General features: G+C 34.1%; 1 pseudogene; it reads left to right on the top strand.

The window, feature by feature from the left end:
• Nucleotides 1–3,263: 3,263 nt before the first annotated feature.
• On the top strand, nucleotides 3,264–6,856 carry LOC127098571 (uncharacterized; annotated as a pseudogene).
• The last annotated feature ends 8,316 nt before the right edge of the window (nucleotides 6,857–15,172 follow it).

The following is a 15,172-nucleotide window of genomic DNA, read 5'->3' on the forward strand; positions in this document are numbered from 1 at the left end:
TTATAAGAATCGGACCAGGTCCCCTCCACTACAAACTAAGTGTTGCTTAATTTTAACGTTTGCAAACAACTTTTAAATCTCTTGCACTTATTTTATTTAATCGTGATTTTTTTTAAAATAATCAAGTATTTCAGTTTATTTTCTAAAATAACCACTATTTCAAATTATTTACCGAAATAATCATGTTTCATGCGCACGTCTAAAGCATGCGCCAGTTGGACTCGAGCATGCATTTTGTCATCGAGCATAGGCATCAATACCATTGGTGCATGCATGTAGTGAAACCAATACAATTAGCGCATACTTATTATATATATATATATATATATATATATATATATATATATATATATATATATATATAGATATATATATATATATATATATATATATATATATATATATATATATATATATATATATATATATATATATATTGTGTATGCGACATTGCATGTGGTGCATGCTATATATATATATATATATATATATATATATATATAATATATATATATATATATATATATATATATATATATATATTTTTTAAATTTATATTTATACTTATAAATAAATAAAATAATTATTAATATTATGATAAAAAGTTAAAATACATAATAATTGACAAAAAAATCAATGACCCATCTGATTGAAACGCCCCTCTGTTCCACATCCCGATGTGTTAGCCTGCCTTCGAGGTCTTCCACGATTTCTCTGAGGTGTTTGGAGTCTTTGAGTGCTGACGTGATGCAATGGTGGTTGGTGTGAAGGTCTGGTGGAAGGTTCAACATTATTTGATAAATTTGTCATCATTTCTCCGCAATAGGCGAGGGTGTTGCCGCCAAAGGCGCTGCCAGTTTGGTGCCCATGTTGTCGTAGTTGGGTCGGTGTGGTTGGATAGTTTGTAGACGGTATGGTTGTGTGAATTGGGACATTTAATCATTTTGGAAACGAAACAATGGTTCATGTGGTGTAATAAAGTCAAACAATGATTGAGTGTTATGGTGATGGGATGTTTGGGTGTTCATAAGTGGGGGGCTATGATGGGATGAGGTTGAATCGTATTAATCATCCGGACTATAGACAGATGTGGTGGTTGCGTATGGTTGTTGGTGGTAGGGTTTGGTTCCTGGTTTTGAGTTTAGGTGTGTGACATGAATTGGTTGTGAGGTTGGGTGTTTGGTGGTTAGGTGTATATGGTAGGGTGATGGTGTGAGGTTGGTCATTGGGTTTGGATGGGTTAACATTGTTCTTGCGCAGAGATTTGTTGTTGGGTGTTTGATGACGAAACTCGTTGGCATGGATCAATCAAATACCTTGGCTCAGACAAAAGTTTTGGCATGGTAACCGACATAAACCATTCCATATAATATTGAGTTGGTCTAGCACCATGTATGATTGGTTCGTTTAAGATGTGTTATCGTCGATTCCTCCAATGACGAGACATCTCTTTTGCGAAGTCTCTCCAATAGGAATAATCCCATTGGTCATCGACTCTTTCTTGATTCCAAACTCCCAAACACGTTGAAGGTTCTGGAATTTGTTGTTGCATGCCGACTACAGTTTTACACGGTCACTCTGGTGCATCTCCACAGTAATGAACTGGATGATTGATCTCAGACAAACACCCTTCAATTGTGAGTGCACGTTGCTCTTCAGCCTAACTTATGTTTGATCTTAGACAAACACCCTTCAATTGTGAGTGCCTATAAAAGCATTGATAATGGATGGCAGAATCCTTTTTCGACGCATGTCTACTGCATTAGACATATCACTCAAAATTTCATGCGGGAGATCAAAGACAAAATATTGCGGAAGAAGGTTATCAACGAAATTCATTAAAGGTTTGTACAGTGTTGCTGATTCAATGGATCATAATTAAGGCATGTCGAGGGGACACTATCGAGTGGAAATAGATAGAGGGTGGTGCGACTGCAGAAAGTTTCAAGCATTTCGTATGCCCTTCTCCCAGGTCATATAGCGGCATGTTCAAAGGTGTTTCAAACCTTTCAAGCCTTTCGTTGTTGGGTGCTTGATGAAGAAGCTCGTTGGCATGGATTAATCAAATACCTTGGCTCATACACAAATTGTGGTGTGGTAACCAACATAAACCATGTCATATAATGTTGAGTTGGTCTAGCACCATGTATGATTGGTTCGTTTAAGATGTGTTATCGTCGATTCCTCTAATGACGACGCATCTCTTTTGCGAAGTCTCTCTAATCGAAGTAACCCCATTGGCCCTCGATTATTTATTAATGTCAAACTCCCAAACACGTCGGAGGTTATGGAATTTGTTATTACATGTCGAACTGCAGTTTTACACAGTCACTCTGGTGCATCTCCACAGTAGTGAACCGGATGATTGATCTCATACAGACACCCTTCAATTGTGAGTGCACGTTGCTCTTCAGCCTAACTTATGTTTGATCTTAGACAAACACCCTTCAATTGGCCTATAAAAGCATCGATAATGGCTGGCAGGATCCTCCTTTGATGCATATCTACTACATTAGACATATCGCTCAAAATTCCATGCGGGAGATCAAAGAGAAAACGTTGAGGAAGAAAGTTGTCGACAAAATTCATTAAAGGTTAGTACAGTGTTGTTGAGTCAATGGATCACAATGAAGGCATGTCGAGGGGATACCATCGAGTGGAAATAGATATAGGGTGGTGCGATTGCAGAAATTTTCAAGCCTTTCGTATGCCCTACTCCCATGTCATAGTGGCATGTTCAAAGGTTCGACGGGATCCTTCCAACTTACTATCCGACGTTTACAAAGTCCTAAACCTATGCAATGTTTACAAAATTAGCTTTTCGGTGGTAGTAAAAGAGGATTACTGGCCTGCATATCAAGGGGACATTCTCTGGCACAATGAAATAATGCAAAGAAAGAAAAATGGTCGCCCAAACAGCACCCGTATTCAAGTCGAAATGAATATGGAGAACAAAATGGTTAGATTATATAGTTCATTTCGTCGACTCAGACATAATCGTACTAACTGTCTCAGTGTTGGAACAAGCACAACAAGATAATTTTAATTGTAACTCTTTACTTTATATTAAAAATAACATTCATTTCATATGATAAGCAGGGTCGGCCTTTCACAGGCGCAACAGGCTCTATGGAACTGGGCCCCAAAATTTTGGGGGCCTATTTTTTTTTTTTTTAAATCTAATTAATATGAAAAAATTTAAAATATATATTATTTTTCCTCATTCCAAACGCAACCTAAAACCGAAAAGACGCCAAGGAAAATGAAACGTCGGCATTAAAGAAACCCAAAACAAAGTTGTTTATATACATCACATAATAAACCAAAAACAAAACAATATTAGAAAGAAAAAAACAAAACGGCGACGGTGAGAGTGTGAGACGACGGCAGTGCAGTTTAATCGGTAAGTTTGTTCAAATCAAAGTAGTTTATCTTCATGTATCATGTTTTGAAAGAAAAAAAATATAAAATTAAAGAAAGAACATACATAGATAGAAACTTGTATGTGTTTCTTGGTTTATGATTCTTTCTCCCATGGCTCTATTGTGTTTTTTTTCTCCTAAAATTCTAAAATTGGTTGAGTTAATTTTACTGTAAAAAGAAAAGAAGAAATGGGTTAAGTTAGGTTTCAAAGAAGAAAGAAGAAAAGAATAGAGATGGAGAAATGAATAGAGAATAGTGAGTGCCGAGTAGTAGCTGTCAAATAAATGGTATAAGTAGAATAATGAGTTATGAGATTATTTTGTATTTTTTAATTACTTTATACTTTTGAGTTTTGATTAGTTCATATTAAAAACTAATTGAAAAGTAGAAAGGTTGCAAGTTGTCAAAGAAGTGTGATAGAAAGATTGCAAGCTGTCAAAGAAGTGCTTTTTATATTGTTGTGTCAAGAGTATGTCATTTCTATGTGTGTGACTCATTCAATTATCTCAATAGACAATAGTTTATGATAGAATCTAAAATTTAGAATTAATTGTAATAGAAAATATCAACAACAGTAAGATAAAATTAAAAATAATTAATTTTGGAGCATTTTATTTTCTGTATATTTCATAGTAGTGTTAGTAAAAATAGTGATAATATAATTAAAGTATTATTAATAATCCCATTTTATGATGATTACAAACATGTTTTTTTTTCTGGTACTATTTTTGCTTGCACTAATTAATAATTTATTGTAGGAACTTAATTTAACAACGAGGCTACAAATAGATCGATTGCTAGTAAATATTGCAGAGTTGATCATTGGCGGACACAAGACATTGTGAGATATTCCAGGTTTTTTTTTACTATGCCTCCTATTATGCCTCCTAAGAATAGAAAGTATGAATGTGGAAATGATAAACGTAAGAAAAGGAAAAAAATTGAAGAGTTAATTCAATCTCAAGCAGGAGCTCTTGATAAATTTTTGATAAAAGAACCACAAGTTCCAAATGAAAGTCATTATGTTGATAATACTAATGTTGAAATTCTTGATAGTGTGCCCATTGAAAATGATAATGTTGATAGTGTGCCTATTGAAAATGATAATGCTGATAGTGTACCTATCGATGATGAAGTTAATAATGATGATGATAATCTTGAGGAAGTTAATGATGATGATGATGATGATGATGATGTTGATTACGATATATTTGATCCAAGAAATTGGGATCGTCTTCAACCTAAAATGATTGATTTATTAGTTATGAAAGGGCCTAAACGGGATAATTCTATTGTGAGGGGTCCTAGAGATAATTGGAATCGACGCTTTACGACTAATTGTATACTAGAGCTTTAGCAAATGGAGAGAAGTGTGATAGAGATTGGCTTGTTTATTCAAAAGAGCTTGATAGAGTATTTTGTTTCTGTTGTAAAGTTTTAAAAAATGGGATTGGTAGGGGACAATTAGCAAATGAGGGTTATAGTGATTGGTCACATGTTGGTGCAAGAATTAAAGAGCACGAGTTAGGCATGGAACATGTTAAGAATATGACTACTTGGTATGAGTATCGTCAAAGGTTGCAGAAATTTCAAACTATTGATAAAACGACTCAAAGATTAATTGAGAAAGAAAAGGATCACTGGAAAAATGTTTTAAAAAGAGTTATTTCAATAGTGAAATTTCTTGCTAAACATAATTTGGCATTTCGTGGTTCTAAGGAAAAGTTGTACGAAGATAGCAATGGCAACTTTTTGGGTTTGATTGAAATGTTAGCTGAATTTGACCCAATTATCCAAGAACATGTTAGACGTGTTACAACTCAAAAAGTTCACACTCATTATCTTGGACATAAAATACAAAATGAGTTGATTTCATTACTTGGTTCTGCAATTAAAATTGAAATCATTAGAAAAATCAAACAAGCAAAGTATTTCTCAGTAATACTTGATTGTACTCCGGATGTTAGTCACCGAGAGCAAATGTCTTTGATAATAAGATATGTGGATGTTTCTTCAACTTCTATTAGCATTGAGGAATCATTTTTAGGATTTTTGAATGTGAATGATACAACTGGTCAAGGGCTTTTTGATGTTTTACAAAATGAATTGAAAGAACTTGGTCTCGACCTATTTGATGTAAGAGGACAAGGTTATGATAATGGGTCAAATATGAAAGGAAAACATCAAGGTGTACAAAAGCGATTTTTAGACATAAATCCAAGAGCTTTTTATACTCCTTGTGGTTGTCATAGTCTTAATTTGACATTGTGTGATATGGCTAACTCTTGTAATAAAGCTAGGAATTTTTTTGGAGTTGTTCAACGCATTTACACAATTTTTGCTAATTCAACAAAGAGATGGCAAATTTTGAAAGATAATGTAAAAGGGTTGACTCCAAAATCATTATCATCCACTCGTTGGGAAAGTCGTGTTGAAAGTGTCAAAGCTATAAGAACTCAAATGTCAGATTTTACAGAAGCTTTACTTGAAGTGTCAGAACATGATCTCGATCCTAAGATACAAAATGAAGCTAAATCCTTAGCAACTAATGAGCTTGGTGATTTTGAATTTTTGATGGCTATAATTATTTGGTTTGAAATATTATCTGCAATTAATTTTGTTAGCAAGCTTTTACAGGAAAAGGATATGCTTATTGATGTTGCTATGGAAAAATTAAAGGAGTTGATTTCATTTTTTGAAGGATATAGAGAAACAGGTTTTCATAAGGCATTGGTTAATGCTAAGGAAATTGCGGTTGAATTGAATATCGCTCCAATATTTCCTCAAAGGCGTATAATTAAAAGAAAAAGACAGTTTGATGAGAATTTGAATACACCAGCAGTCGAGCTATCTGAAGAGGAATCTTTCAGGGTTAATTATTTTCTTTACCTTGTTGATCAAGCTGTTGTTTCTCTTAATAAGAGATTTGAGCAATACCAAGAGTATGAAAGTATTTTTGGTTTCTTGTTTACTTCTCACAAGTTACAATCATTGGATGATGCAACTTTGAAGTCTTTTTGTAGTAACTTTGAACGAGTACTGAAACATAATGAGCAATCTGACATTGACGGGAATGAATTTTTTGAGGAATTAAAGTTACTAAGACAAATGTTGCCTGAAGAAATCATAAGACCTACTGATATATTATTATTTTCAAAAGGCTTGGATTGTTTTCCTAATACAGTTATTGCATATAGAATTTTGTTGACTATTCCTGTGACAGTTGCTTCTGCAGAAAGAAGCTTTTCAAAATTAAAGTTGTTAAAGACTTACTTGCGGTCTACCATGTCACAAGAAAGACTTAACGGATTGGCGTTGATAGCAGTTGAAAATGATCTTTTGGAGACAGTAAAATATGAGGATTTGGTTGATGAATTTGCTTCAAAAAGTGTTAGGAGGAAGGCTCTTTTTAAGTAGTTAGAAACTTTATATTGTATAAAAAGATATTATTAGTTTAAACAATACTTTGAATTTTTAGTGTATTTTTTTATTATTAAATTATATATATATTTTAGATTTAGGCCTATTTATTAAATTAAAACAGGGCCTCCAGATTGATTGGGCCGGCCCTGATGATAAGTAGAACAAATACAATAATTAAACAACAACACAAGAAACTACAACAAGTAAAATATCATCACAAACAAATACAACACATAAACAACATAACTATGTGATTACAACCATCAAAACAATTTTGTGAGAAGTATACACCATCCTGTGAACATCTCTGTCAGTTTTAATTTTGACCCAGAAACGAACTTCTCCATTTTGATTGAATGTCGTATCAAGCCATTAAATTCTCCTTATCCTTTCATCATTTGCAATGTCTTCGTCTAACCAACGGTTCAAGGTTCTGTTAAGATATTCTAACGTATCTACATATCAAAGTCGGGTCTCCATCGGAGGCTGCACTGCTAAACAGATTAAATCGGAATTTCTCTTGTGAATATAAGGACACATATATGAATATGAAGACATTTTAAAGAAAATTGAAGGAGATTGAAAGAAAATGGAAGAAGAAGGTAAGAAGTTGTATGAAAAATTATGGGAGGGTGATTCTGTGTATTTATAGATGGAGTGGTGGAACAGTAGCCATATGCATTGACGCACACATGGAGTGGACTATGCATATGTCATTGTATGTGACACATACACATGCATGTGTCACTCCTAATGGCGCATTGGTCATGGATGCGCCAATGAATAACATTTTCATTGGATGCGTCAATACAACTGATGTATAAGTTAGATGTTTTTTGAAACATGATTATTTTGATAAATATTTTAAAAACATGATTATTTTAGAATTTTAATTAAAAAAGTATATTATTAAAAAAAAATCCTTAATAATAGTTTCAAAATTCTTCAATACACTAGTAATTTTGACCCTCCAAAAATAAATAAATATAAACAAAAAAGTAAAAAATTAAAATCTTCTTATATCGCCCCTGTAGATATTGATATTCAAATTGTATCACTAATTATGGCATGTATGAATGAATGAGATAAAACCCATAAAAGTACATTTATATGTGATGAATTACTTTGATCAATTAATTCAACCTAATATAAGAAATTACCCATAATTGATTAACATTCTCTATACCATCTAATTATTTTAAAAAAAATGAACTTTCATATTAAATAAAATAATTACAAACATATACATGACATCATTAAACCGACATATTAGGAAATAAGGGTTCTCCCCATAACTGTCAAAAACTACTTATTTTAATGCACCATTCTCTACTTACACATTAGTACTTTATTTGGTTCACAATTAATTGACAGTTAATTAATTTATCACTAGTAATTCCTAATATACCTAAATTTGCAGGACTATTAATTGAGAAATTTGAAATGTATAAGAATGAGATAGATTTTTTTTTACCTCCTTTGCAACTTCAAAATTCAAAAGGTGAAGTGCACTTTAGAAGAAGATGAGAAAAAGTGTACCTTCCATTTGAAATAAGTTATAATGAAAAAGGTGTTTTTGCTTTGCCAAACGAGCCACTTCGTATTCAAAAATTAAACTTAACTTGCCAATTAATTCTTCTTTGATAATTTGACTATACCACGTTTTTCAATCCAAACAAAATGGTCCCTAACCAAAGATTGTAGTCGTGTATTGAAATAGACTACTAAATACTTAATAGTATACACATGTATAATAGAACGAAATAGGTAACCCAAATGTCAATTTAGCTTTAGTCTAGTATGGTGTTAGGTTATTATTATTATTTTTTTAATTTTTTTTAAATCTTAGTATTTGATATTACGATCCGCTAATTCAAATGGACAAACGTTATCGTCTATTTGCAGTGGTCTCGTTTAAAATTAAATGGTCAATCTCACTGTCTATTTATGATAGTTTAGTTAAAGTCAAAATAAAACTTTATATTGATGACCTAACATAAAAATTATTTATACTTATCGGAATTTAAATTTAAGACTTTTAAAGAAGCACACTATCAGAATTCAAACATTTATCGTTACATCAGCCCTTAGAAATTTTGTTAAGTTATTATTTAAACAATTTTCTTTTTGTCTAAATAAATAAATAAATTAGATGAATCAAAGTTGGAATCAACCTTAAACAATCAAATTGGAATGAATCTTTGAATTGAGTTGATTTTTTTTTGCACAATAATATTATATATTTCATATTTATGAATATAATTTTTAAGATGATTAATTTTACTATAGAGTTAACCGTTTCCGTTTTTTTTTCATTTCTATGTAAATAATCTTTTTTAATATTAATTATTTTACACCACTAATTTTTTTTTAAAATACATTTTGAATTAAGAGGGGCATTAGGGTATCCCAGTCCAGTTAAAACAAGAAGATAGCTAAAGCAATCTCGACTCAAAAGCAAAGATTCGGGAAACAACATCAATCTAACTAGAGGGACTTGTTACTATTATTATAAGACAAAGAAAATCGTTCACAAAATCTAAACTTAATCAAATGAATAATCTCCTTAATGTCTACAAATGCCCCTGCAAAAAGAATTATATATTATAGGACCAAATAAACCAACGTGTCCAAGACCACACTGACCAACATAACTTCCAGACCAATACAGACTTCTTACATTCCCTAAATAAATTAAAGTGTTCTATCGAATTTGACATGACATTAATCTCGTCACGCCTCAATCAAGAACAAACAAGTCATCATACGTTATGACTCACTTCGCAATTGAAGAAAATATGCATTATATCTTCTTCTTCTTTAAAACACACGAGACATGTCAATTCATGTATACCAATAGTAACATTCCTCCTCTCCAATTCAACTTTAGTTTGCAATTTATTGATTAACAACCTCCACGTGAATATTTGAATTTTACTTAGAAGTTTCGCTCGCCACAACTCCTTAAGAAACCTGTAAAACCTCATCCTCCGCCTCTGACTCTGATTGATCCAACCTCACAAAAACGTCTTAACTTCCTCCGACTGAAAAATCAACACCACACATCCACCAAACATGGTAATCATGATCATTTCTGATAGGCCTAACCTCATATAACAATTCCAGGACCATATTTAAATCAGTCACTACTTCAACATAGTTAGCAAACTCATGAGAGACTTGCAGGTCCCAAAACCACTCATCCCCTTCCCAAAATCCAACCTGATGCACCAGGATGTTTGAATCAAGATCATAATGATAAAGATTTTGAAATCGCAATATTAAAGGATTCCACTCAAGCCATATGTGTTTCCAAAACCGAAAAATTGTTTCCACTCCCAAGCTTGCACGATATCGCCTTTGTGAGTCAATGACACTTGATAGAACCGACCGGTGTTAAACCAACTAAATATTTCCACCAAAATGACGCAGTTTTACATGTCACCAAACAAGGATAGTCCAACATTTACGCTAGCACAACACCGTATCTGAACGACAAAATTTTGAACCAAAAAGAGTTAGGTTCAGACAAAACTCTCCACCTCCACTTACTAAGCAACACCAAGTTGAATTTCTCACATTCTTTAACCTCTAGACCTCCCTGCTTCTTGGACTTGAAAATGGTAGACCAAATAACCCAATTTATATTCTTCTTAAAATCTCTCCCACCCCCACAGAAAAGCTCTTTGCAGTTTGATTATGTCATGAATCACCCATTTTGGATCTTTGAAAAACGAAAAAATTGGAAAACTGATAAGTTTATCAAAATAACGTTAAGCACCACCACTCTAGCGCCGATAGGCATCTACTTCCCCTGTCGCTTGGAGATTCTCTTTCTCAACTTGTCCATAATATGGTTCCATGTTGCCTTTTCTCTCAAATTTACGCCCACTTGAATATCTAGAAAATTAAGCGGAGTTGAGCCAACAGAACAAGCAAGAAAATTTAAAGTGGCAGTCAAGAAATCCTCCTACAAGTTGATTCTATAAAAGTTACTTTTATTCAAATTCACACATAGCCCCGAAACTAACTCAAATCCCCACAACAAAGCTTCGATAGTCCACAAGTTATCCAAATTACCATTGCAAATCAAAATTGTATCATTTGCAAACTGAAGGAGTTCGAAATGCACCTCTTCATTGAACCTGAATCCTTGAAACTTCTCCATCTGAATAGCATTCTTCATTAACCCTGCGAGACCTTCTGCCTCTATAAAAAACAAGAAAGAAGATAATGTATTCCCCTAACGAAGGCATCTACCCACTTAGAAGTCCGTCGAGGGGTTATCGTTAATAAGAACAAACATAGAGATTGAAAAAACCAACATATCCATCCATCTAAGCCACTTTGAACCAAAATTCATTCTACCTAACATGTACCTCAAATACTCCCATGAAACACACTCATATGTTGTTGCGAAATCCACTTTCACTAAAAGACACTCACTTTTATTTCTAATAGCATTATCCATGATTTCTTTAAGAACTAACACTATATGCATCATAACTCTTCCTGGAATAAAGGATGACTGATGAGAAGAAATCAAACTACCCACCACTTTTTTCACTCTATTGGACAACAACATCAATATAATACGATACAAGGATACCACAAGGAAAATGGACATGAATCCCTCCAGTCATTAGGGATTTGAAGCCTTAGGTAACAAGGAAATGAAGGTGGCATTCAATGCTTTAGGAATTCTCTTGTTACTATAGAAATCATTGACAAAACCCATGAAATCCTCTTGAAATATGTCCCAATAACTCTTAAAAAAACTTATATTATACCCATATGGACCGTAACTTTTATCCCATCTCATTGTTCCACACTACCTCTTTGATCTCTTTCAACAAAAAACACACCTCTAACGAAGAAGACTCGACACTGAACAACATACCGAACTGAACTCCGTTAAGGTTGGGTCTACAATACTTATTTTCAAAGAATCTCTTTTTGAAAAAAGAAAAAGCTTCCAACTTGATGTCACCCGCCTGCTCAACTTTCCCCCTACTCGTATCCAAATCCACAACCGAATTTCTTCTATACCTCTCCTTCAAGAAATTTTGGAAATACTTAGAACTTTTGTCCCCCACGAAGACCCACTTACACCTAGATTTATGACGAATAGCCTTATCCTGACGCTAGAACTCATTTCATACAGAACTCAAAGCCAGCAAACAGCCCTCTATTAACTGCTTACAAACTTCCCATTCGCATGCAGCTGCTGTGTAGTCCAATTCATTAATATTTTTTTCAACATCTTCAACCTGTAAATCCAAATCACAAAACACAGTTTTATTCTAAAGTCTCAACTGAATTTTGAGAAGTTTAAAATTCTCCTTTAACACATAAGACCTTTTACCTACTGCCTCGTTAGAATCCCACAATGATTTCACAAAGGAGAGAAAATCATGATGATCAATCCAACACAAGAAAAACTTGAACGGCTTAGGATCCCAATTAATCTCCTTACTTATAATCCAAATAGGATTGTGGTCCGAAATATTCCTCACCCTCGCCTCTTAAGCTCCTACCTTCCAAATAGAAATCAAACTGTCACAAATAAGAAACTGGTCTAAATGACTCATAGCGGAATCACCAGTCTTATACCAAGTAAATTTTCCCCTAGATAAAGGCAAATCCATAAGGTCAAGCTTAATGATGAACTCCTTGAATTCCTTAACTCCACCTTATTGATGACCAAACTAGTTCCTTTCCTCTCCCTCGTCCTCTTAATTACGTTGAAGTCACCACTAATGCACCATTCCCCTACATCAAACTTAGCCTTATAAGACAATAACTACTTCCATAAAAAAATCTTTGAATTCAAATGACACGACGAATAAACATTCACAAAATAAATGAATGTATACTTCCAAACAACATAAATGCCTATGAAACCCTCACCAATGAAACTGAAATTACTGATCAGCGTATCTGATTTTCACATAATCAAAGAACTTCCCAATCTACCAATAGTTATTATATCCTACCACTCACTTCCTTACCTCTCCAAAGAGTCCACGTGAATTTATCATCAATCCTATGAATCTTTATTTCTTTTATAAAGCAAACATCAAATTGACCATTCTTAATCAAATTCATAAGCTTCTCTTCTTCCTGGAACTACCAATCCTTCTAATATTTAGAAAGAGGCAATTCATTTCACCATTTTCTTTTTAGCATCCCTTTAAACATTCCCTCTTTCATCCCTTGCTTCGATTGATCTGATAGCTTTTATATGTGCTTCAATATCAACCTCACATTAACATTTAGAGCTTAAACCTAATCCCAAATTTGAACCGCCAACCACTCCTTGTTTAGAGCTATAATCCTCCTATTACCTAGCACCGCATCATCATCAAACAAGTTCTCACAACATAAAGTAATTCCTCCACACAAAAAATCTCGTAGAAGAATATTCAGATTGAGTAGACGAAGAAGGCATACTAATCTGCACGACACTTGAGAGAGGCATTAACGCGTTAAAATATGATTGATTGATAAACCTATTTCCTGATTTTTCCTATTATTTTCCACACAACTCTTATGGGCCTTGATAGAATCATAATCCATAACCACACTTACTTTATTAGTCGGTCCATACCACTTGGCATTATGGAACACCAACCTAACCAAATGGTCATCAAAACTAATTACCTTAACCACCTTGGACAAAACCAATAATTCAGTTAACTTTTTAGTTTCCCTTTTCTTGGAATCCACACCCTTCCTTTCTGCCCCTAAACTCCTACCCACATCTCTAACTTCCACATGGTTAGAATGAGTTGACCTAGCCCACACACCTTCCCCTCTTTTCATAGCACTCCCTACACCCGCCCTCTTTCTCCAAAATGACCACTTGTAAATCCTTTAAGCTCCGATCAAATCCTTTGCTCTCTTTTCCACCCTTCAAATTAGGAAAAGCTAACTTAGCACCAATATCAACAATGGTATCAGCCTGCTCGAAGTCTTCTACTTCCTACTTACTTTTGATAAGCTCTGACAGCTTATTCCTAGAAGATGAAACATCACCATCATCGTCCATCTAGATATTTAAACCATTCATTTCTTCCTCTTAATCTCATCGCCTTCTCCTTCGTCGGACAAGCCATCAGAATCTGACGACTCTGCCCTCTAATTAGGCTCTATCAAAAACACAATTCTGAGAGGATCATAGGAATCCTCCACCACCTTCATATTAAACAAAATATCGTCAATCTTGCTTTCAAGACTTCATTCAACACAAAGTTGCAACTAGTTCTCATAAGCGTTCTAGCAATGTCCATATTACCTTGACGCCTAGTATCATCATCGACACAAAAGAACATTCCCACAAGTTTTGAAATGAACTGAAAAAATTTGAATTCTAGACGTGACATGGAATACCATAAACACGTAACCATGTCATCATCTCTTTATTCACCTCCAACGGTTTCCACCTCTTAAGCTCCTTAAACCATTGGCCAATCCAATACTTCCCCGAAGCCACCAACTCATTTATCTCCCCATTATCTCTTTTCCAACAAACAAAGATTCTCACCAAGTGGGGTGACTTTCGCCGTGAAGTAACCTTCAGTTTCAAAGATGGTTTACATGTTGTAGGACATTCCTGACTCAAGCACTTCGCATATACATGCCTTGTTGAACCTTATGATAGTTTCTTCGCCCAAATCAGTATTAAACGAAAGAAGAGCACCCCCTTGCCTTTGAGAACCAAAAGAATTATAGCTTTGATCACCTCGATTGCTTTCTGCATGCAGCTTTCTCTTTCTAAGAACTTGTGCATAAGTGTTAAAACCTCTTAAATCCATCTTCTAGTCCCTCCTTATCGGTTTCCTCTTAAATTCTCTCTGAGCAGGTTCCTCCTTCGAACCCACCTCAACGTTAACCTTTTTCCTCCTCCTTTGAACGACACATGTTGAGATCATGCAAACCTAGGAGTGTACACCTCAATCTTCATATTACCCAGAAAAATGTTATCCAGTTTTGTCGCCAATAACCTCTTGTCATTCACCTTGAAAAATCTAATGAACCCATATCTTTTATCCCTAATATCCGTCTTTCGTGGAATGATAACTTCATCAATGTCATTGAATTCCTTGAAAACATTGTACAACTCCTTAACTCTCATCTTCTCATAGAAAGAAGTGAAGAAAAAAGTTGAAATAATTTAATCCCTCTCCTCTTTTGATTGAAAAAATTTCGCATTATCTCGTTACCGACTCCGTTTTGACTTAACTTGAGTCCACCTCCCATCTTAACTTGAGTAATATACAAATATACATTACTAGTTATTTTTATTGTCTTTGGATAAAAATAA

The sequence above is a fragment of the Lathyrus oleraceus genome, chromosome 6, assembly GCF_024323335.1.
Source record: "Lathyrus oleraceus cultivar Zhongwan6 chromosome 6, CAAS_Psat_ZW6_1.0, whole genome shotgun sequence".
Taxonomy (NCBI): Eukaryota; Viridiplantae; Streptophyta; class Magnoliopsida; order Fabales; family Fabaceae; genus Lathyrus; species Lathyrus oleraceus.